The sequence below is a fragment of the Sturnira hondurensis genome, unplaced genomic scaffold, assembly GCF_014824575.4.
Source record: "Sturnira hondurensis isolate 20B ecotype Veracruz unplaced genomic scaffold, ASM1482457v3 Scaffold0013063, whole genome shotgun sequence".
In the NCBI taxonomy this organism is placed as follows: Eukaryota; Metazoa; Chordata; class Mammalia; order Chiroptera; family Phyllostomidae; genus Sturnira; species Sturnira hondurensis.
The window spans coordinates 3,732,368-3,756,629 of NW_028085694.1; the positions used below are offsets into that span (position 1 = coordinate 3,732,368).

General features: G+C 44.8%; 1 protein-coding gene across 2 annotated transcripts in view; it reads left to right on the forward strand.

The window, feature by feature from the left end:
• Positions 1 to 2,447: 2,447 nt before the first annotated feature.
• Positions 2,448 to 24,262, forward strand: part of LPAR3 (lysophosphatidic acid receptor 3) — a 69,301-nt gene continuing 47,486 nt past the window's right edge. Inside the window, exon 1 of one of the 2 annotated variants that reach the window (XM_037060956.1) lies at positions 2,448 to 2,478. The gene's annotated coding sequence lies outside the window, so the exon portion shown is untranslated. Of the gene's footprint in view, positions 2,479 to 2,735; positions 2,923 to 24,262 lie in introns of those variants that run through there. The other variant, XM_037060955.1, reaches the window with a different exon arrangement.

A 24,262-nucleotide genomic window follows, 5' to 3' on the forward strand; every position in this document is an offset into this window, starting at 1 on the left:
CAGGTACCACTTACATCTCTCTCTTCATAGCTACCATTCCACTTCCTCATATTCTTCACCTGCCGTAGTCATCCTTATGGCTAATTAGTACAGAAGGACAGAATGTAACAGTTGTGTTACACTTCGCTTCAGATATTTCAGTTCAGTTACTCATAAAGTTACAAATGCAAAATCTATGAATTCCTGTCCATATGATGAGAAGTCCATGCCAAATTGGAGGCAGAGAAACATGGGCCTCTTTCCATAAATCCAGAAAGGAAGAAGTTGGCTGGAATCCCACGTAGCTCCTCACTGTGGCAGGAGGCAGGCCTGGTTTTAATTTAATTACTTTATTTATTTTGCAGTATTTATTCTCTGCCAAGGAAAACGCTGGCTGACACAGGGTCTCCAAGGCCATCATAATTCTTCTCCACCAAGCATTCTGAAATGCCCCTTTTGTCCCTTATAGAAACAATGTTATAAATCTCCGTGTCTCCAGGAACATAAAACACAACACCGTATACAGGGAACTGATCCGCAAATGTCTGTTGAAAAAGTTTTGAATGACTTTCCAGACGGTGGTCTTTAAAACAAAGTTATACCCTCAGGCTTTGTGTCTGCCATTTTTTATATTAGTTTTTAACTTGGTTTTACTAATAAAAACATTTTGGTAGAGCCCGGCTGGTGTGGCTTAGTGGATTGAGTGCTGGCCTGAGAACCAAAGAGCTGTTGGTTTGATTCCCAGTCAGGGCACTTGCCTGGGTTGTGGGCCAGGTTCCCCAGTAGAGGGTGTGTGAGAGGCAACCACACATTGTTGTTTCCCTCTCTTTCTTACTCCCTTCCCCTTTCACTACAAATAAATAAATAAAATCTTTTAAAATATAACCATTTTGGTAGAGAACTGAGACACCACAGGCCCTCAAGGACTTAAAGAAGGTCCTGGTGGATAATCCTTGGGCTTCTTTCTAAAAACTAGGATTAGGGCCCGCGACCTTATTTGTACTTATCCTTCGCCTCCTGTCTCCCTTTTCCTATCCTTGGCTGTAGTTCTCTCTGTATGTAAGTTGGGTGGTCTCCCTGCCTTCTTCTCTTCGCATCTTCTCCCCTGATCACTTTCTTGCCTTCTGCTCAGATATGACCCACATCTACATAAAGCATCTTTTTCTTTTTGCAGCACAGCTTCCCATATTCCCTTCTCCTTGCTTTCTTTTTCCTTTTCTTTTTATTTATTTACTTAGGATTCATATATGAAAGGTAGTCACATCTGGCCTTACAGACTCCCGTTGTACTTTACAATGGCCAGGTTCAGGGAGTTCCCAAGTTACGATAATGTGTTTCCAAACTGCCTTTGCTAGGAAGTTGTTTGGGACTTGGAACAAATTTTTCCAGCAAAAGCAGTCTCTAATGAGTGTTTGTAGTTCCCAGTCCAGCCCACAACAACTTACTCAACATACTACACATTTGTTGAGTCAAGCGTTTGCTAAGTGCTGGTGGGTGAGGATTTTTTTCTGTTACCTGGATGCCCTTCAGCATCGAGTGCTATTTGAGTGGAGCTGTTCACTCCCCTGACCTCGTTCTCATATGTCATCTGCAAGGTTTTTGCTTGTTCTGGTAAACATGATCTCTCTTTGGCACCAGCTTTGCACGTTGTAGTCCTCTGTACACAGTTCATCTGTAAGGCACCACAGTCATTGTCTGAACACTCGAGTGAGGCAACAGTAATTGTCCACGTTGATCGAAATTTAGGCACATCACTGTGAAGGTCTGAGCACACCAGGCTGTCGTGGCCTATGGGATGAGGTTCATTGCATAAGAAATACCACATTCTTAAAACATGATCTTCAGAGAGAGCAGGATTTTTTTTTTTTTATCATAGCGGACAGACCATCATTCAAGTTGTTTCCTGGAATAAGGTTCTTAGCTGGCATACAAAAGTTGAGTGAATGCATGAACAGCAAAGGGTTACAAGCCGTCACATGTACTCAGTGTTTCCTACGGTTCTGAAGCATGAGGACTTCACACTACAGTATTTCCCTTCTGCGTGGTCACGGGGCCCAACTTTGAACATGTCTGTGGCCTCATTTTGCTCTGCAGAGTTCAGAGAGAACAGTCTTCATTACATTGTTTTATTTTACATCCTTCTCCTTTGCCAAAGGTGGGTCAGTAGAGGCTTTATATTTCATCTTTGAAAAACTACCCCAGGAGGACAAGAAGCCTCTCATAATTTTAAATATTTTGTTTCCTGTTTCAATCAAAAGGTGCCTAGTTATTATGCACCTTTTGGTCCCAGACCAGGTATACTCGATCATCCTTTAGACTCTGGGGCTGCCTACACCCTCGGGTAACTTTGGGTTCAAATTTTATAACAAACGTTTGTCTTGGCAGTGAGCCTACGTCCCACAGGGGTTGAGGTGGATGGGCATGGGCTGTTCTTCCCTGCAGCCTTTTCAAACGAATCCGAGAGATGGAGAAGGACAGCGCTTAGTACGGAACTCCCAGGTATGGTTCTGCACGGCCTGCGGACGCTAGGGTCCTTTAGTTGGCTCCTCATCCTCCTCAGGCGGACCACCCAACCTGAGGGCCACTCCCAGGCAGGAGAGCATCTGCAGAAGAACCCAACCGTGGCGCGCCGTTCGGGGGCGCTCTCCCGTGGGAACTGTCTGACGCCTTGGGCATGGCTGGGCAGGGCGGGGCAGGGCGGTGGCGCGGCCCCTCCGCCCCCTCAGCTCCACCCCTTGTTCAGCCAAACTTTCCTTGGACTCCGGACGCGTCGCAGCGGCTGCTGGAAAGTAGGCGCGCCGCCGCCATCCGCCGTGTCCTCCGCTGCTCCTGGAGCCCGGCGGGAGCCGGGCACCTGGTCGCCCCGTCGCGCAGGGCCCGAGGGCATGCGGCAGCCGCAGGGGCCCCGGCTCCCGGGCTCGGCGGCGCGGGCAAGCGTGAGCGGTGAGTGGAGCGCTAGGCACCGGGAGGGTTCCCGCGGCCGCAGCCGCCTGGGGCGCGCGTGGGGAGACCGCCACTGGGCCTCCGCAGGGCCCAGCTTTTCGGGGTTGCCTGACTTCTAGCCCCGGGCCCAGACTCACTCCAAGCACCTGGGACAGGACCCTTCGGGCTGAGTGTAGCGCACCTTGCCCTTTCCCACTCCCCCCCCGCCCCCCAAGAGTGAAAAGCAATCGGGATGCCAAAGCCTCTTTGCGTCCGCCCCTGCTCGGGGCTGGTGGGTTGAACGCAGAGAGCCCCGCGAGGCTCCGCTCTGCTTTTGCACAGGTGCTTCTTTTCCAAACTCTTAACTGCCCTCGATGGGAAAAACAGGTTTCCCCGCGGAGCCCAGGGATGTAACCTGTACTCCTGGTACGATGGTGTGTTTCGGAACAGCACGAACCATGCAAGGCATCAAAAAATTCGGGGAATAGTTACTATTAACTAGTAACATTGTTGGGAGGTTGTTCTTTGTGAGTAAATGAAGGCCCCCTTGGCAGACAGAAGTGCTTTGTTCAGTAGCAATGTTACTTTATTGCTTTCCCTCAGCAGGCTGCAACTACCCAAAATTGCTCAGGAATTTCTCATGCATGTAATTTGAGGTGTGACTGTGTGGCTGTGAGTATTGGAAACAATTTAACCTTACTAGGGTAATCATTAAAGTGGTCCTCCAAAGTATGTGTAGGTCAGTTTTTAAGTGAGTACCTGGTTTCCACGATATGGCCCCCTCCCATAATTATCTGTTGTCATTACAACACATTTACCTCCTCACCCCTGCCACCCAGCGTATATTACCTGGTGTGGGAACGTTACTTTAGAAGCTAAGGGATGCCTAACCTCTCATTGTTCCTACTTGGTTTTTTTTTTTGTAAGTTGAAGAATAAAGTAAATGTTTGCCACAAATAGATGGGCCCTTTATAAGTAGATTATTCCATGCACTACACTGCATTTCATCAGTGCCTGAGCTTCTGTATTGCTGGGTTGTCAGTAGTTGCTATCCCTGCTTCCTAGGAGACATTGGGTCCACTTCTGTGTGGTCCCAGTCCAGTGAGTAGAATTATCCTCCCCCCATCCCTGCCCCCACAGAAGTGATACAGTTAGAAATGTACAACCTTGCCTCTGTTCGCCTGCTTGTCTAAACAAACTGGGCTATTCTACAAAGAGCAGCAAGCACACCCTGCCAGTGAGGCTTATGTATCTGAGATAAGCTTCCAGAGTTGTCTTTTGTGCCTTGAGTGTGGGACCCACTGTTGTGACCACAGTGCCTGGACCACCTGGACTTAACTTGCATTGATGGTCACTGCCACATAACCGGAAAAATAGATCATTTGGGTACATTTTTCTTGTTTTAAATTTTTTTGTCTTTAGAATTCAAAACTATGTAACTGCTTTAACTACAAATGACACACCCTCTTTTCTAAATCTGACAAATGGGTAAAATCAACTACCAGACTCTTAGATCAGATCTATTTTAGGTATCTGGCTGTTTTACAAGACGTGTTTGCTAGAACAGATAGATCTCTTTGTTTTCTATAAATGAAGACTGAAATGACAGCACTAAAATATGTGATAGTAGTGTCTTGTGTATGTTCATCAGAAGCCGTTTGAGAGTCTACAGTGTGTTCATTCTCTCATTTTCCTAAAACGCACATGCACTCAGGAACAATGCACACACAGCATTGTAGGCACACACTCTCAAAGACATGTCCACATGCCTGAGGCTGGCTGCTTCTCCCAGGTTTTCCATCTTCCTGCTGAGGAGCAGAAATCCACCGTAACTTCAGCCCAACCTCTTATTTCTTTGGGCTGGGGCAAGGGGAATCACTGTAACCCAAATGGGAATTACTATAGCTTAAATTACCCATTAGCCATTCTCCTGGGAGTATACATTAGTGCAAAATGCTTTCTGGCCTGTGATTATACCCAACAGGGTGGTTAAGTCTGATTGCAAGCTTCTAAATGGCAGAGCCCAGGTCCAAAGCATTAGGAATGTGGTATGAAGAGAAGAGCGGAGCTTTGCAGTCAGACCAGCCTTCATTCCAGGCCAGACTTTGTGACCTCGGGTACATTGCTTTGCCTTGCTAAGCCTTCATTTCCTTGTCTGAAAAAAATGTAGTTTTTATATCCACCTTCCAAGATTAAAAGAGAAAAGCACTTAGTGTGGTCTCTGATCGACAGGAAGTGCTTCTTAAATGCCGGTTGCCTTCTCCTCTAGATAAACATTAAAGTATTGACATTTCTGGAAGCATGGGTGCAAATGTACATCGTTCCAGCAAAAAGACAAGTCCCCAAGCTGTAGGGGACTTCCAGAAGTTCTGCACACTCTCCTTACCTGCTTCCTGGCCATGGTCCTTTTGCTCTTTTCCTCCATCATCTCTCCTGCAGCTACTAAGCCACCTCCTGTCTGGCCTTGCTAATCCTTTGTCCCTCGTACTGGCTTCTGTATGTGTGTGAAGAAGTCCCCTGGAACTTGGTCGTGCAGCGGATGGAAAGCCCTGGAGCCTGTGCTTTTATAATGCTGGGTTAGAGAGGCGGTTGGAGTACGTGTTCTAATCCCAGCCCCACTTTTGTGAGTTCTCATGACATTGAATAAATCGTTTGTCATCCTCAAGTCAGTTCTCTCATTTACACAATGGGGGTAATAATTCCTTTTCTACCTACCTGTGTGGGCTGTTTTCTTGGGTCCCAATATATCATGTATGAGAAGGAGCTTTGTACCCTGTGAGGGTCATACAGGAACTGGAATTGAAGATGCAGACCTCCAGATGCAGGGCACCCAGGCGGGCTATATGGGGTGGTAGGACTTTCCTGTGGGTGCCGGGCGTGCTAAGTGCACATGGCTGCAGTCCTCTGATGTCGAAGGAGACATCAATGAGGAAATCCTGCCAAAGGTTCAGAAACCACTCTGTAGGGAATACAAGAGGAAGATAAATATCAGGACTGGGATGATCCAATACTGTGTAATCGAAGACACAGGGCAAAGTTCCAAAGAAGCTTTATTTCCTTCTTAGAATTACCTGTACTGTCTGCTCATCCCAGTTCTTTGGGGGCAAAAACCGAGAGCCAGCTAACTGGCTAGCACATCCGAGGAGATGGCAGTGCTCAGACATTGAGGAGGGAAGCCCTGGGCCGGCCTCCCTGCCCCGTGCCTCTGGCTACCTGGGGCTTCTGCTGTTCACTCTGCAAAACCCTAAACTGACTGAAGGCATTTCCCCTCTCAAACAGTTAAGCTAATTATTTCATTTGATCTGGAAGGCATGTGTTGCTGTCTGCCTGACCTGCCTGGTGAGCCAGGTGAGTAGGAGCCAGTGAGAGGAGGGTTCTGATTTCCTGGGATGTCCCCACCCCCTCTTCACTCCCCAGGCCGATGTCCTCCTCCTCATTCCTCCTTACCAGGCCTCTGCAGTGCCTGCCCCCCAGCTCCTGTCCTGTCCACCTGCTGCCTTGAATGCCTCCCTCACCTGTGACCCAGTACTGGCTGGGCCCCATGGACCTTGCCTCTTCTCAGATGTGACTCGTTCACACACCTCAGGCTGAGCCAGGCTGGGTGTCACTCTGGAAATCAGCCTGCCTAGTACAGCCTACCTTACCCCTTTCCAAAGGACGTTTGTCAGCCCCCCCTAGTTCCTCATCAGCTAGTCCTGTCCCTTCATTGTTTCTGGGACATTAGGTAGCAGGTTTTACTTGCCTTGGCCTTGACTCAGCCATGTGCAAATTCGGTGGCATCATCAAGGGATGGCTTGCAGGTGGCAGGGCTGGGTTGGAGGGCACTTTAGGCCTTCCATAAGCTGTACCAGTTTGCCCAAAGGCCTTCCCAACATGAGGTCTACATTAAAGCACTGTGCTGGCTTTGTTACTGCATCTTGAAGGCAGCTTCCTGGGGTCTGACGCTTCCCTCAGAGTGCCCTGAAGCCCGTCCTCTGCAGAGATTCTGGAGCTGCCCCAAGATAAACTCAGATTAGATAGCTCAAAGGTGCACTGTGGAGTCAGTCAGAGTCTTTCATGCCCCAAGGAGAGGGGCATCCAAAGGTACTTGAAGAGTCCTTGGTCGTAATTAGTAATTGAAGACCGGAGCAAGGGATCCGGTATAGAAAATCACTGTGTCATTTGCCTCTTGCCCTGGTTGATTTGTAATAGCTCAGTTCTTTGAATGGGGATGTCCCCCCTCCCCCTTGGATTAAACTGTATCATGGATCTCACAGGGAAAATAAGTATAATCCTTTTCTATCTTTCCATGGCCTTTAGATCTGTCAGCATTCGCCAAAGAAACAGAACCAATAGAATATATATGTTATTTATGTATAGCTATGTTAAACATATATGTTATTTATATATAAATATGTTACATATAGAGAGAGACAAGAGAGAAAGAGAGAGATTGGTTTATTATAGAAATTTGCTCTTGAGATCAAGGAGGCCAAGAATTCCCATGATCTGCCATCTGCAAGCTGAAGAACCAGGAAAGCTGGTGATGTAGGTCTGAGTCGGAAGGCCTGAGAACCAGGAGCACAGATGTCCAAGGGCAGAAGAAGACCTACGTCGCAGCTCAAGCAACATAGCAAATTTGCCCTTCTCCTTTTTCGTTCTACTCAGGCCCTTAATGTTACAGGAGGCCACCCGCATTGGCAAGGGTGCTCCGCTCTACTCAGCCTGCTGATTCAGTTGCTAATCTCTTCCTTGAACACCCCGAGGCACACCCAGATAATGTCCTACTGGCTGTCTGGGTATCCCTTAACCCAGTCAAGTTGGCACATACCATTAATCATTGCATGACTTAATCAGGAAATTGAACCTATGGTAACCACACTACTGTCCAATCCACAGAGCCCATTCATGTCTCATCAGTTGTCCCCCAAAATGCCTTTTTCCCTGTCTGACCTGGATCCATGTTAAGTTTGTCATGCCTCTCACGTCTCTTCCGGAGCAGTCCCTCCGACCGTCCCTGTTCCTGAAGTCCCTGCAGTTGCACAGGTCTTAGCTGACAGCTCTCACAGCTGTAGGATGACTCAACCTGAGTCTAGCAGGTATTTCTTCAGAAACAGACTCACGCCGTGTGCTCTTGGCAGAAATATGTACTCTGCTCTTCTCAGCACGTACCATTGGAGAGTCCAAAGTACCAACCTGTCCCACCACTGGAGTATTGGCCTCGGTTGCCTGGCTGTGTTGGTGTCTGCCACATCGTCCCACCTGAAAGTCACCATTTTGTCCCTGGAAAGGTATACCAATAAATTTGTAGGAAAGTATTCTAAGTTTATGCTAATAGCCTGCTCCTCATTAAACCTCTATCTACAGCCTTATCATATTGATGACATGACTGACTCAGCCACCTCTCTGAAGGCCACCAAATAATGATTCTTTATTTCCATCATTCCTACATTTGTTAGCTGGCATTCACTCTAAGGAGCAACTTTTTCTCCTTAATTTATTTATTAATTTATATTAGGAAGTATTTGTGGATTTCTTTTGTATTCAATATGTTGACATCTTACTGTCACTGTTTATTTTGATGGTCACATGGTCCTCATTTTGGCCCATGGGAGTCCCTTCGAACTGGCCCTTTGACATCCTGTATCTTTTTGACATTGATACCCTTCCCCGAGCACTCGAAACAATGTCCGGCACTACAGGGTATTCCAGACTTGTACTTTCCCTGACTTAGTACTTCCTCTATTTTGGTAGAGAATAGTATTTAGAAACTAAGCTGTGGGAGGTTGATGGGCCCATTGTTGCTGGGGTGTCATTGCTTTAGGTCTTTAAGAGAACAGGAAATGGAAGCATTTATAAATTTTTCTACATGAGACCATGTATTATAAAATCATTCATTCATACCGATAGTGTACCTCCAATTCCAACCCAACACCCAGGGATCTTTCTGTTCTCTCCCTGTTATATCTTTGTACATTTCTTCTCTGGAAGTTGAAAACTTGATTCCATTATCGTTAATATTTATACCTATTTGCTCAAAGTAGCCCATCCCCCAATAGCAAAGGCCATCCTGCCTCCTCCGTGTCCACCTGCCTTGCAACTTCCTCTTGTCCGTGGCTGCTTGGCCTGCCAACGCATGTGTCTTGTCGGCTTCATTCTCAGCTTCCTATCCCTCCAGGTCATTGCTCTATGTGGCTTCCCAACCAAGTTGTCCAAGGCTCTGTGCTATTCCCCAAACTCCCTCCCATCACATTGTTTTCTCAGCCCCGTGCTTATGTCTCACTTCCGGAAAGGGAAGGAAAGAGAAGGCAAAGGAAGAGAGAAGATAGGAATGAAAAAGGAAGCAAAGGTAGAAATAGTATATACATTTTTAAATTGCCCTCCCCAGAAGTGGTATCAGTTTTTATGCTCACCAGCATGGTCCGAGAGTGCCATTTCCCCTACACCCTTGCCAACACGGAGTTTTATCCTCCTGTTTCAATGTGGTCAGTCTGAGCGCACCTCACTTTTGTCTCTCTTACCGCCCGAGCCGTACTTGCCCCCGTGTTACATTTCCTTCTGTGTCTCACTGTGCCCTGTCAGTCAGGGTTTCTCAGCCTTGGCACTGCTAACATTAGGCTGGACAGTTCTCTGGTGGGGGCTGTCCTGTGCCTTGTAGCATGTGTAGTGACTTCGCGGGCCTTTAGTCACTATGTGCCGGTAGTGCCCCTTGGTCATGTTTACCTCCCATATCTCCAGATATTGGGAGATGTGCCAGGGAAAGTGGAGGATTAGCCCTGGCTGGATGTGCACTGCTGTGGATGATGAGCTTCCTGTGCGCATTTTACATCTTTACACATGTTTTTGTGTACCTGTCCTTCCCCTGCATATAGTGAACAGTGGGAAAATGTTACCTGGACAGGGAAGGCGGGAATCAGTGGTTGGGTAGACTCCGCTGTCATCGGCCCAATGGCTCTTGCCCATGACATGTATGGGAAGGGAGGCGCAATGCTAGCAAGGATTGCTACTAGGTGGTTACTCGTTTTTCTCTGGTAATTTCCAGTCTAATTTCTTATAGGCAGATAAGGTTGATGGGGAAAGTAGCATGCTTAAGGAGAAGGTGCTTCTTAAATCACATCATTCCACATATTAGAAGTAAACCGTTTGCTTGCTTTCTCCTCTGAGCTTTCTCTAAAACAGGCAAACTGACTAATCATTGCCATTTTCTATCATGTACTTAGAGTTTTACTCTGTCATTTTTATTTGATTATGTGAACTTTTCCCCCCGTAAACTCTTGTCATAAATTCTAAGTACGGATACACTTACACATTTTTATTGACATTTACGATAATCATATTGTATTTCTTCTAGAATCAGTAAATGTTTGTAAGAGGCATTAATGTTGTTACAGAGGACAAATCTGCATATTTCACTCTCAGGGGGGAAATAGAATTAACCACTGAAAAAAGGCCATAGTGGTCAGTGTGGTGACAAGATCCCTGGGCCAGAATGATGACAGCTGGCCAGAGTGAATTTGTCTCTCCCAGGGTTGGTTTTCTTCTCTGAAGAACAGAGAATGCTGCCCTGCCCATCTCGCCATGGGAGCTAATGGGAAACGAGGTGTGAACTCACTTTGAAAGTCAGGCAGTGGTATGTCAGTGAAAATATTTTGGTGGATTACTCTAAGATCCACATGGAGTAAAAGGTCTAGAGAAAGTATAATAATAGAATCAGAAGGTTAGACATGAAGCTTTCAACTCAGCAAGCTTACCTCCTTGTACACATGTCATCCAGGATTAAAGATTTTCGGTAGCGGTGAAAAATACCAGCTAATGACTATGGACAGGGTGGTGGAGGAAGGAAGACCTTGGCTTCGGGGAGGTTATGCCAGGGACCCACCCAGCCTGAGGGAGGGTGTTTCCCACTTTGGTCTCCCCTCCCTGGTAATCTTTATTGGGACCCTTTCTCCCTTACCTCTTGGGAATGGGCTTGCTCTTTTGCTTAATGGACTTGCCTGACTCCTCTGGACCCAGAAGTGAGCCAAGGGCTTTATGTCGGCTATATCCTTCCCTTTGTCCCAATGACCCAACAAGTTAGAGTTTGTCTCCCTTTTGCAACAGAGGAAATTGAGTCTTAATGAGATTAAGTAACTTTCCTTAAGCTCACTGACAAATAGCAGTAAAGAAATTAAAACTATGAGTCAGAAGTTGTGCTAAGCATGTTATTTAAATCTCTGAACAGTCTCAGTGGAAGATTCTTTTGTGATTCCATTTTATAGGTGTGGAAATTGAGGCACAGAGGTTAACTGACCTGCTGGTGAACAAGGCTCCAGACTCAGGGCTGCTGCCTTCAGAGGCTACACTTTTTGTGTGTGGTTATCTACTTCCCCCAAAATCATTTGTTGAAAAGACTACCCTTTCTCTATTGTGTATTTCCAGCTCCCTTGTTGAAGATCATGTAACTGTATAAGCATGGGTTTATTCCTGGGCTGTCTATTCTGTTTCATTGGTCTATGTCTCTGTCTTTATGGGAATACCACATTGTTTTGATTACCGTAGCCTTCTAATAATATATTTTAAAATCAGGATGTAAGAGGCCTCCAGATTTGTTCTTTCTCAAAATTGCTTTGGCCCTTTGGGATCCTTTGTGATTCTATATAAATTTTAAGGTTTTTTTCTGTTTCTGTAAAAAATCCTGAGTTATTTAACTCTCTTGGGAAGTATTATCTACCATTTACTAGGCATCTTGCTAAGCACTTTATCAACATAAATTTATTTCTTTCAACAATCCTTTATGGTAGGTATAGTTATTATGCCATTTTCAGAGAGGAAGAAAAAGCTCATCAGCAGGGCGCCAGGTTACAGTCATTGCTAAGGCCATGAACCTGCATCTGACTCAGATACAGCCGATGCCGCGGCCTCTGCTCCTTTCCCCTCACTGCCCCGCCCCTCCGTGTGTGTCACTGGCCACCCTGCGTTCCCTGAAAGGATTGAGTGTACCAGAACTCCACAGGTCTGGCCTTCCCTTCTCTAATCTCTGTTCAAAATACCCATGCTAAAATGTTTGTTATTTCTTTATCCTGACTGAGAAACATCATTATACAATGGAGGAAAAGAAGCAAGAACCCCCCCCCCCAAAAAAAAAACAACAGAAACAAAAACACAAAACAAAGCTCTCATTCAGAAGGATGGGAGATGGATGTGTAGCGGCTGCAGGTGCCTGCAAATGAGGAAGCCCTGCTGAGCAGGAGCAATTCAGGCCTCTCTGTCCTGGCTGCTAAGTCAGCTTTGCGGCAGGTCCCCCTTCTGTCCTTAGGAAGCGGCCTCCCGGGGACCAGCTCTTCCTCGTTCATTACCCTCTGTGGCAGGATCTGAAGTCCATATCAGAAAGTGTGTGCTTCTTGGGGGAGAATGAACACAGGCCTTTCCAAGCCCAGCCGTGGCTTCCACAGCAACATAATTCCATAAGAAGCTCATAGGCTTCTTACGGGTCTGTTCGCGTCCAGTCCATCCCATGTGCCAGTTGCCACATCCAAATTCTGTTTCTGGCCCGGCGTGCCTTATTTCCCACCTTCTGTGCTGGCCCACCTCTCTCTTCCCTTCCTCACTGGCCTCTGCCTTGAGGTGCTGTAGAACACGGACTTGGGCGGGAAGCTGCCGCCTTTCTCCTATATTCACTGAAGGCCTGTGTTCCCTTTGGGCCACGGCATCGTCTTATCGAGAGGCCTTTGAGAGGCTGTCAGTGGCGATACTGTTTTCTGCTCTTTGGGGTTCCAGAAGCGGTTAACTTCCCTAATCTTCCAAGGCGCCCCCTTTCTGGATGCTGTCTGTTCCTTTCCACCTTTGGTGACAAACTTACAAACTGTTCTGGCCTGAGCTCACCTCTTTCTCGTAAGCCTGGCCAACACTGCACTGAGTAGCTGCCACACACTCACGTTCTGCTTCCTCCCAACACCTCCACCTGCAGCCACAGTCTTCTTAGGCAAAGACGCCCCAAAACAGTGACTTGAAGAAAACGAGAACAGAAGTTTATTCTTTTCTTGTTCATAGTTCTGAGATAAGTGGTTCAGGTTTGAAGGATTTCTCACCTCTTGTTTTTCCATCATCTGCGAGGGCCGTGCTTCCAAACTCGCATTGTTTAAAGACTGGTTTCTTTATGTTCAGTGTGCCAAAGACCAGTATTTCTGGTTTATACCCGCAGACCATCCACTCGTATTTTACAGCAATGTCCAGGTGCTGTAAACGTCTGTAAGTGCGTATTCACAATTTCTGTACTCGTCCCCTCGTTGATGGAGACTAGTCCGTGCACCGCTTTGAGTCATACTTCTGGGACTTTGCCCAGTCTGAGTGATCACAGGCTGTGTTCCAGCTTGCAGGAAGACAAAAGAGCGCGGCGGGGCCCACGCTCGGTGTTTCAGGGCTGACCCAGAAGCGGCACACTTCACTTACACTCACCTCTGGTTGGGCACATGGCCACCCTAGCTACAAAGTCTGGAAAATGGAGTTTATCACTCTATAAAAAAAAAAGAAATGCAATTGATCAGTCTCTGCCATAGAATGTAAGGCTAGATAATGATACAAAAAGTAATCACAAGAGAAGTTGCAGGGCATCGAACAACTATTCATGAGGTAGACAAGGAGCTGAGGTCAGTGCCTCACCACACAGAGCAGGATTTCTTAGGAAATGGAGTCTGGGTCCTGCTGGCCCTTTTACTCAGCCTGGGGCCCCGAGGCTGGTTGTGTGGTAGGGTTAACAAGGGGAAGTTCACAAGAAAAGAGGCTGAGAACCCTCATCAGGGGGAGGTCCAGGAACCACATACCCTGGCTTGGAATTGAGTTAGAATCCACGAGAGTGCTGGGCAGGAGCATGACAGTAATTAGGGCCTGGGACGGGCATCAGGGAAGGGAGCCCCAACGTTGTACCCTGTGCCCAAGCAAAGCACCGGGAAGAGGGAGCACTGACCAGTGTGAGCGGGATGAAGCCTCTCCAGTTCCAAACCTCTCTGCCAGCTGGTGAATGCTGAACTGCGCACAAAGAGTGAGACCTGTGGCCAGCATCACTTTACCCACCCACATTAAAAACCTGGTGTTTACACTGGAAACGTTGTTCCTTATCGTGCCTTCATGATCTCCAACAGCGGACTTGAGGGAGATTGAGAGTTCTCACCTACATACCTGCTACCCTTATGGGGACTTTTTAAAAAATATATTTTATTTATTTATTTTTAGAGAGAGGGGAAGGGAAGGAGAAAAAGTGGGAGAGAAACATCAATGTGTGGTTGCCTCTCATGTGTCCCCTACTGGGGACCTAGCCTACAACCCAGGTATGTGCCCTGACTGGGAATCAAACCAGTGACCCTTTGCTTCACAGGCCCACGCTCAATCCACTGAGCTACACCAGCCAGGACCCCTTATAGAGACTTTTATCTTGTTTATCTGGAATCTGGGAGCTTACCATGAGAGAGAAAGAAGACATGAGAGGTGTCAGGGCTTGAGATAATTATTTGGGAGACATCACATAAAGGAAATAATGTAAGCAATAGTGAAAGAAAATTTAAAGGGGAAAAAAGAGAGGGCTGAGAACCGAGTCTAGGGTGTATATACTTCAAGGATGATGGAAGAACGGGAGACAGAAGTAAGTACTGAGCACAGCGGGACAAGACCCAGGAGAGGCTAGAGTCACAGAGGCTTGGAGGGGAGTTTCAAGGAGGGAATAACTATTAATTTCCACAGTGAAACCAAAGAAAAAGGACTGGAAACAGGATTTGGGGAGTTATTCAATCAAACTTGATTTCTTGCCAATTACAAGCAAGTTTTGGTGTTTGTGCTTCAAAGAACAGGGAGACGGACAGATACCAGTTCTGCTCTCAGTAGATTTAGAAGTGAGGTTAAGGCAAATATTTAATAAAGTATGTTGAATACCGTAGGAGAGTTTCCAAGAATTTTATCAGCCAAATTCCTTGAAAGGATAGCCTATACTTTCTTTCTACTTCCCTATCACCCAAGCATTGCTCAATATAGTGTGATCAGGTTCCCATCTCCTTCCAACCAGCAAACTGAAACTAACCAACAGGGGAACAAAGCGTTTGTTGTGCATCGACTGTGTGCCCCCGTGTTGGGCATCGGGTGCACAAACATGCCTGAGAGACTCTTCCAGCAGAAGCTCACAGTACTTGGAGGCAGAGGCTGACACTGAGGCAGAGAATGCTTCTACAGTGCAAATCAGAGGATTTCCCCCTCCCCCAGGGGCTGAAAGAGAGTCTGAGTCTGGTAAATAAAAAGGCACTTTAGGAGAATCAGTGGATGCATGTATGAAAGTTCCAATTACATAGATTTGTATAGGTTCCAGATTGCCTCTGATGTTTGTATTCACATTGGAAGAGCAGAGGTGAAGAACCCTAGAATAAAATGAGGCTGTGGATGGAATAGGGATGAGCTTAGTCCTGAGCGCTTCTCCCAGGCCCTGAGCTTTTTTGTCTACTCAGGGATTAAGTCTGGTTTATGCTCCTGGGTTTTAAGAGCTATTGCATTGATAGCATCTCCAACAGGGCTGCAGACTGCAGAGCTTCCGGGAGAGCAGCACTCACTCAACATCCCTCGTGGCTAGCCATGCCACAGAAGATGCCACTCAGGAGGAGGCATCAGTGGTACCCACCAAGATGCAGCCCTTGTGCCTCACATAAGGCTGCAGTGCCCCCTTAGCTCAGGCTGTCGTTACCCTCCTCCTTGCCCTCCTCACAGATCTGCTAAGGAGATGTCTACTGCTTTTTTCTCTGCAGTGTCTTGTTTCAATCCTGGTTAATCCTTAGGCCCAAATTAACACTTACATCCATTTCATTTATTTCCGTGGTTCACAAGATTAAGAACACAGAGAGAGTTGGCAATCCAGAACACTGATTCTGGATTGCACTGGACCTCTGAGCTAGACTGCACTGTGCAGGGATCTGCTGGAATCCAGCGCAGTCAGCTTTGTTTTATATAACCCCTGCAACTGTGGGGAAGTCGCTCATTTATTGAAACCCCGTGTGTAGAGGAATTTACTAGGGTGCTGGTCTGTGTAAGGGGGCATGGAGGGCGTCACAAGAATTGTGCTGCTGGTCCATGCCCAGGGCTTATTCCTCTTTCCTTCTCTGAGAGTTGTTATGTTTATAAGCAGAAAATGTTATGTGTGCTAGATCTTACTGAAAGATGTAAAAAACTCTGTAACATATTAAAACCTTGCAAATAACACTTTCTGTTGTATTCCAATGTGCTGTAAATGACATCTGTATTACTCAGAATTCCACAGGAAACCAGCGATCCAGTCCAACTGGTACTTGGAGTGGGGGATGGTCACTTGGTAACTGGGGGAGGGCAGAGTTCATGCAAACCAGCAAGAGAGGTGCAGCTGCAGTGCCCCAGAGCTAGAAACAGCAAAAAGCAGTCAGTGCCCCTCACCCTGAAAGATGAGGGAGGGAGAGGACAAGTGGACTGATGGGAGCCAACCCAGCCAACCTACAGCAACCAGGTAGGGAGGGAGCGAGGGAAATCATTTTCTCAGCCTCCTCCCTCCTCCAGATGGCTTGCTGTACCTCTCATGGTACCTGTCATTGGTAGGAGCTGGAAGGTGAGGGAGCCTGTTGATGCTGTCCCACTGGGTAAAGACCAGATGGAGAAGGCTGGAGAGTGGAGCTGGAGGGGTCAACAATGGGACCAGACACAGCATTCAAATGCCTTTTGCACGCATTGCCATAAGCTGGCTGTCTTTACACAGATGTGCTATTTTACCACCAGTCCGGCCCGGGCTGGGAGAATGAGGCAGGATGATAGGGCAGGCTCTGAGCCTCCGCATGAACGATGAGCCTGCTTCCAGACCAGTGCGGAATTCCTGCCGGACCATGCCTGGTTTCTCGATAGTGTCACATTCCTTGCCAGTCTCTGAAGCCTTGATTAAAACAACTGTTTTCCACTCTGGCCACATGCTTTGAAAACATGATTTTCCTTGCTATATAGCGTTTCAGAGTTCAGTCAAGCACTAACCTGGGCTGGCGTGGTGCCCAAAGTGTGGAGGGATCTCTACAGGTCACTGCCAACCTGCCGCTGGTAACGGGGGTGGGGGGATTATTTGGAACAAACCACGTAGAACGAGACCCTTGAACAGTGTCAGAACGGCAGGCAGAGAGGGCAGGGGCATGAAATGGAGTAAGCCAGGGAGTGCAGAACCATGGTTAGATCAGAACTATAGAACAAACAGTTCGGGAGAACATTTTGTCTGTTGTCAATTTCACAACGTAAAGAAATCTAATTTTCTTCTCGTGGAAAGTCATTCACTTTGAGCAAGCACTTTGAAATTTCTCAAAATATAGTTTCACTGAGTGACAACATTTTTTGAGTTTTGGCATTTTTTCCTCCTTCAAAGCTACTACTGACATGATTATACAACAGTCTGAGGATCGTTTCCTGTCTAATAGGACATACGCAGTTATGTTATTTATACATATTATTAATTTTGAGCATTTTGATTAGCATTTTACCTTTAAGAGGGTCAAAAATAAAATATATAGGATGAATTAGATGAGATTCAAATTGTATAATTAGGGTGGAGAACATCCACGCTAGTATGCAGATGATGTATTGTAGAATTGTATACCTGAAATCTATATAATTTTGTTAACGATGTCACCCCAATAAATTCAATAAAAAAGTTGAAAAGTGCACTAGAGAAAGTAAACACAATGAAAGATTTACATTATATCTGGATAAACTAAGCCAAGAATTGCCGATCCATGTAAAATCTGGGTCTCACCTCTTTTGTTTGGTTTAGTTCTGTATGTTTTCAAGTTTGCTTTCCTGTTTAGTCAAGAGGCTTAAAATAGTCCTTAGTCTTCAGTGAGATCCCGGGAACAATGAACTTGATTGTAGTTGTCTATTAAACAAGTCCTAGGGTAGAAGCTGTATGTGTACATCACGGCCTCCAGTAAGCCTGCGCACTCAGTGGGAAGAGAAGCACAGCGGTTGGCCCAGGTGACGGACCACAGGCTGTCCTCCCTACCTTCAGGGCTCAGAAATGGGCGTCGGCCCAGAAACCTGTTGACTCCGCTAAGCTCAGGCTGCAGTTTTCCCGTGTGCCACCACCTCCGAGATGACTTGCGGCTTGGCAGTTTCTCCGTTTCCCAGTGCGCCCGCCTCTCTGTGCGGCTGTGTCTTCACCGCCCAGCAGAGGCGCTGAGTGAACGGTGGGACCTGTTTCTGTGGAGAGAACGGAGGGCTAAATCAGACCAATGTAGTGTGCCTGAGATTACCACAAATTCTTGAGCAACCGAGTAACAAAACTTTAGTACGTGTGAGTTTAGCTTTCTTAAATGATCTAGTGCAGGGGTGTCCAAACTTTTGGTGTCTCTGGGCCACACATTAAATACACAAACACTAATGAAAACTGATGAGCAAAGAAAGGGTTTTAAGTAAATGCACGATTTCGCATTGGGCTGCATTCATAGCCATCCTGGGCCACACGTGGCCCGTGGGCCATGGGTTGGACACCCCTGATAGTGTACTGAGGTAACAAACAGAACCCTGCTCTTAACAGGCACCCCCAAAGTAAACATAGGAGCTTTCCCTAATAATATCAGAGGCTTACAATGCTCTAATCACAGACAATATCCATTTAAACTGAATCTCAAACAGATTGCTACTCCTCTGTGTATTTTACCTAGCAGAGAGTAAAGGAACTGCTCATGAAACATATGGGCTTTATTTACTTTTAAATTACTGCAGTATAGTAGAGTTGATAATTTTTTAAAAAAATTAAAAATGATTTGTAGAACAGTTTTATATTTACAGGGTAATTGAGCAAATAGTATAGAGTTTCTGCATTATACCACCACTTCTGCACACAATTTTCCCTATTATTAACATTTTACATTAATGTACATTTGTTACAATTAATGAGCCAATATGGATACATTATTATTAACATATCCACACCGTATTCATATTTCCTTAGTTCTTACCTCATGTCCCTTTTCTGTTCCAGGATCTAGGCTACACATCATTTTTAGTTCTTTGTCTCTTTAGCTCCCTCTTACCTGTGACAGTATCTCAGATTTTCCTGGGTTTTGGTGACTGGATGGTTGTTGAGTCCTGGTCAGGGATTCTGTGGACTGTGTCCCAGTGGGGCTTTGTCTGAGGTTTCTCTCACGATCAGGCTGGGGCTATGGGTTTGGAGGAAAAAGTAACGTAGTGCACTGCCGTTCCTAACCCATTTTATTAAGATCACAGACCAGCAGTGTGACTCCTCCTGGTTGGTACTGACCTTGATCACCGTGCTTATCAAGTTTCTCCAGCAAAATGTGACTCTCCCCTCCCTCCACCTTTCCATGCTGCCCTTTTCAAGAGGAAGTCGCTGTGCACAAACTACAGCTAAGGAGTGGCACTTGCAGCCCCCTCCTCCAGAGCGCAAGAGCTACATTTATTTGCATTTCTTCTGTGTGGGAGGTTTGCCTCTCCCTTCTCATTTATTACTTATCACTTCTCATTTTCTTATATTAATATGGACTCTTGGATGTTTATTTTATATTTTGGGTTATAATGCTTTGATCTTGTTGCTCAAGTTGTTCTAATTTTTGCCATTGAGTTCCCTCTCTTTTTGAAATTTTGTTCCAAAGAGGAGCTATAGTTTCTGATGTCTGTACTGACGAGGGAGAAGTCTCATTTTGGGACTGCCCTTCAGACCACCCTGTCTCATTTGCTCTGATGAAGCCCCTGTTCAAGGGTGGCAGATAGCCCCCACCCCGCCCCACCAACACCTCTCAGCCAGCAGGGCTTGGAGCCAAGTCTCTAGAGGGAAATGAAAGAGTTATGAGACCCAAATTAGAACGTATGCAGAAGAAGAAAGTAATAATGCTCAGTGTGGGTAAACGGTTAGGGTGCATGCGGGCACATGTGCACAAGAACACTTCATTGAATTCCCCACTTAACAAGTGCACACTGAGTGCCCGCTATGTGCTGGGCTGTATTCCAGGTACAGGGGATGCGCCACAACAGCACAAGGTCCCTGACGTCCTCGGCGTGTGGGGAGATGGACCATCACCCCCAAGTCGACATCGTCAGGTGGTGAGAAATGCTGTGTGTGTCAGGGCGGGGCAGGGTGCTCTTTCAGACAGTGGCAGGGACGGGATCGCTGCTGAAGTGGCATTTGAGCAGGAATAAGGTGGAGGTATGACCTCTTGGGGTTTCTGGGGAAGAGGCTTCTGGGAAGAGGAAATGATAGGTTTGAAGGCCCTGAAATTAATGTCTAAAATGAAGGGTCATATGTGGGTTTTAATCTCCCATGCTATCCTGAATTTGCCATTAACATGAATTATTAAAAAGAATTCAGTGAGCAAACGTGATTGCTTTTATGCAGGAGTGATCTCTTTTCTGTTGTGAGCATACCAACTCACCTAACCCCGTGTGACTGGTGTTCCCAGAAAGCAGAGGACTGTTTTCCATCTGTGGACCACAGGGAAAGAAAATATGCACAGCTCCAAGGGACCTTGTTTGGGTTCCACCTGCTTCTTCCTCTGAGGAAAAGAAGACTGTTGAAAGCCAGCTGAAAGGCCGGCAACAACTTGTCTCATCCGATGTAGATAGAAATAAAAGCTGCTTGAGTGGTTTTCAAATGTCTTAATTTTCATAATTGTTTCCACATTATGGGCTGGCTGGACATTTTTTTAGAGCATCAAGTTTGGGAGAGTCTAAATGAAAGCTTTGCTCATGAAGTTTTCATTTGGATTCCACATATAGACTTTCTAAACCATCATTTTATGAAGGCTTAAATTACTGAAGTTTGAAGTTGTGGTAATAGCTCCAAAGTTTAACATCTTTTGTTTTTGGGTCAAAACTACTCAAGTCCTCTATACTTTTAGTATAAAAGGAAAAAAAAACAGCTTGAAGTTTGGCAGAATTAAAGTTTAGTTATGTTAAAATTGTCTTGATATTGACCATATTGTGTAGCCTATTAGCATAAAATTTGAAAATCTATTTTCAGAAAAGTGTGTTTTCTATGCTTCTTTGAGCTTATTAAAAGAAAACAAAACAAAAACCTCAGAGACTACTTAGAATACCCGTTGTATTTTTTTTCTTATAGTGCAAGAGAGTCTTGGAATGTCATTTGAGTGGGTCATTGTACGTTGGTAATTCTGTAGTTAGTTATCTGAAGTGTGATGCTTGGTCTGCCCGGTGTTTCTTTGTCTGTGGAAGGTAGTGTGGTGTTGCGGAGAAGCATGGGGCCCGGGAGCACAGCTGCGTGAGTGGAACCCAGGGACTTCCACTCAGTAGTTGTGAGGCCTCAGGAAAGGGCGCTTCAGCTTCCTCATCTGCGAAATGGCTGTGATACGAACTCCCGCATCATTGCAGGAGGGTTCGGGGAGATGACCCGTGTGAAATGCCCGTCTGGCACCGGGCACAGAGGAACCACTCAAAGATTAGCAATGAAAAAATACAGTGGTAATTCATAATGAAGTAGAGATAGTAAGTAACACAACAACACATAAGGAGCAAGTGAAGGAGTTCTCTAATCGGCATAGTTAGTAGGTGACGTGTAAGTCAGCAAAAGCATTTAATTGAACCTTTTCATTTCAGTGGGGGAAGAGATAACGTAGGAGAGAGACTCATTCATTCATTCCACAAGTAGGAACATAAAAAGCACGGCACCAACTCTGCTGGAGCAAGACTGGTCTAGGGTGGGGGGTGGACATAAATGCATAAACACAAAAGAAAATGTGTAACAGGTGGTAGTTGCTCTGATGAAGACAGAGCAGGGCTCTCTGATAGTGAGAGCTGTGTGGTTACTTTTTCCCCTCTCCCTTTTGACCACCATGGGCTTGTTCTCTATATCTGTGGGTTTGTTTCTGTTTCGTTTATTCATTTTTTGTGCGTTTTTCAATTCCACATATAAGTAAAATCATATAGTAACGGTATTTCTCTGACTTATTTCACTTAGCATAATGTTCTCCAGGTCCATCCATGTTGTTGCAGGTGGTATTATTTCATTCTTTTTTTGTTGCTGAGTGATATTCCATTGTATATATAGGGTGGGGCAAAAGTAGGCTTACAGTTGTTTGTATGGAAAATAATATAATAATCAATATATACTAATATAAGAATCAACTGTGTTTTGCACACTCAGAACTTTAAACCTACTTTTGCACCCCCACCTCATAGATACCACTTCTTTATTCGTTATCTATTGTTGGATATCTAGGTTGTTTCCTTATCTTGGCTGCTATTAGCAAAGTTGCAGTGAACATAAGGGTGCATATATCATTGCAAATTAGTGCTTTTGTTTTCTTTGAGTAAATGCCCGGAAGTGGAATTGCTAGATTGTACGAGGGCTCTATTTTACTTTTTTTTAGGAATCTCCATACTGTTTTCCTCAGTGGCTGTACCCATTTATAACCTACCAACAACGTGTGAGGGTATCCTTTTTTCCACGTCCTCACCAGCACTTGATATTTATTGAATTATCGATGGTTGCCATTCTGACAGATGTGAGGTGATAGCTCATCGTGGTTTTAATTTCCCTGATGATTAGTGATGTCCAACCTCTTTTCCTGTCTGTTGGCCATCCGTGTGTTCTCTTTGGGGAAGTATCTATTCAGATCCTCTGCCCATTTTTTTAATTTGAATTGTTTGAGTTTTTTAGAATAAAGTTGTATGAGTTCTTACATATTTTGGTTATTAATCCCAAATGTGCATATCTAATAGATATATATATCACTTGCAAATATCTTCTCTCATTTTGCAGGTTGTCTTTTTGTTTCATTTACAGTTTCCTTCACTGCACAAATCTTTTAGTTTGATATAGTCTCATTTATTTCATTTTTCTTTTTTTGACCTTGCCCCAGGAGACATATCTAAAAAGATATTGCTAAAAGAAATGTCAGAATTTACTGTCTATATTTTCTTCTAGTTTTGTAGCTTTGAGTGTGGGGGGTTACTTGGGATTGGTCAGAGACGGTATCTCTCTGAAGGGTGTGTTCAAACTGGGATCACAGAATCATATTTTAAGGTTTGAGAGGGGTTAAGAGATGACAAATCAGATCATTTATTACAATTTTGTCAAAGTTTTTGGTCATTTCCAGTTAAGAAAATACAGTGATCTGTAGTTAATATGTACTGGAGACTGTCCAACAACCTTGGAAGTGTATGGCAGAAGAGAAAAAAAATCAAAAGTACCAATTTACAAAACTTCCAGTTATTCCTTTTTGGAGCTCTGGGGCGATTGCATTAGGAAATGTTTTCTAGGGGAGTTGGCGGGGGAGCGGTGTGCTGATTCAGTTAGCTGTCAGAATATAAGGGCATGTGGTTACCTGAAGCTCTAAGCAGAAAACCATTTTATTTTCATTTTCCCTGAAAAACTACAGTGTGCCTTGCTAGTCAGTGTAGTAATGAGAAGTGACTCCTTGAGGCTTTTCCTTTGAACATCAGTTTTCATGTTGCAGACTGCAGTTGTCAAAGAAAAACACAACACACAAAATAGAATGTGCGCTCCTGAGACAGAATCGGTAAAGTAGCATTTACAAGCCTACTTATTTATTATGGAAAACATGGAACAGAAAAATCTGGAAAGAATTTTTTTAAATGACCCACAGTTCCATCATTCTTAATATTTTACTTTGAGATTTTTTTCTTATTTTTTTTCTGTATCTTTAAAAAAGTCAAAACACTATGCATATTTATATGTCTGTGTGTATATGTGTGTAAGTATATGTGTATATATAATTATTTGTAATTAAAATAATGGCATATGCTTTTTCTTATATTACCACAAATTTATGGTAATTGCGATTTTAAATGGCTGCATCTAGCCTGCATAATATTTATTTTACCAGTTTCCTAATGAACTTTTTTTGGCTCTTATTGTCTGTTTTACCCGAAAGTAGAATTCGAGGCTGAGAGGTAGAAAAAGCTGTTGGCAGAGGTTCTGGCCGTTCGTGGTTCTCTGCCTTTCAAGACAAAACTCCTTCTCAGTCTCAGGACAGTTTTTGTTAAAATATGTCTAAGAATGTGCCATTTTAATTTGGATGGGGGAAGTTGAACTTGAAGATTTTTAAGGTAAAAGTCCTGGAGGTTTTTAGGATATCATATCATTACAAATTCAGCCAAATTTATGAATCAGAACTAAAATGCTAAGACTCCTTTAAAAGAAGTTAGGAAATTTTAAAGGGTTTTTTTTGGTAGTATTATAATTCCATCATTTTCTTTGCATATTAATCTCCATATTGCTGATAAATTAAGGATAATATAATTTTAAATTAGAAATGTGTTTCTTTCAGGTATCTACAGCATATAAGCGTATAACAAAATAAAAAATTATTTTTCAGTAGTGAAAGGACACATTAATTGCATCATTAAATTTTTCTTGTAGTTCTTTGATATTTTT